We start from the raw sequence: 824 nt of genomic DNA, 5'->3' as shown, positions 1-824 counted from the left end.
TTCTCTCGTCAAAGGGATCGGACTCGGCTGTGCTGCCCCTGACGCAGTTCTGCCCGTTTGCTTGGAAATAGGCTTATCCGTTCACAACCATTTACTTTCTCACTTTCTCTCACTATATATATATATATATCATTTAGATAAACACCTAAGCAAGATGCTGTAATGATTATTATTTATTTTATATTATTTGTTTTTGTTTTGTTATCATTTGTCTGTTTGATCCTAATTTATTATTAGTTATATGTCAATTTATTATTATTTACTATTTACCTGTTTGTTGTTAGACTGTGCCTATGCGTTTATTTATGTATTTTATTTGATACTTACATTATTATAGTTTTTATTTATCTATTTATTGTTATTATTAGGATTTTATCGCATCCGACCTAGATATGGACCAAAAGGTCTCCTGTCGGCATGCTCCTCTTTTGTAATCCTTTGTAATGTTACCAGTATTTTAAGAATTCTAGTGACTTCTCCAGGTATCAAGTCACACTCAACATTCTTTTATGACTGAAAATTATTCTCTCTCTCTCTCTCTCTCTCTCTCTCTCTCTCTCTCTCTCTCTCTCTCTCTCTCCTTTATTTTCCAAACTGCTGGGACAATAAACAGTGTTTCGTCATCGACGTCATCCTAACACCGGGATCATTTGCAGACACTAACGCTTCTTCCCATACAACCCTTCCTCCACATTGATGCTCTTCAAATATCTCACATAAATGCGTTCCGGAAACAAAGACTCTAAATGCAAACAAATCGCTGCAGATCAAGTTTCACGCCTTGTTTAAGTCCATCAAATCCCACTTGTATTCGCAATGTATTA

This window comes from Oratosquilla oratoria, chromosome 9 (genome assembly GCF_046742065.1).
Source record: "Oratosquilla oratoria isolate Oo_2021 chromosome 9, ASM4674206v1, whole genome shotgun sequence".
In the NCBI taxonomy this organism is placed as follows: Eukaryota; Metazoa; Arthropoda; class Malacostraca; order Stomatopoda; family Squillidae; genus Oratosquilla; species Oratosquilla oratoria.
The sequence above is the reverse complement of the archived record's forward strand: the minus strand, read 5'-3'. Positions refer to the sequence as shown.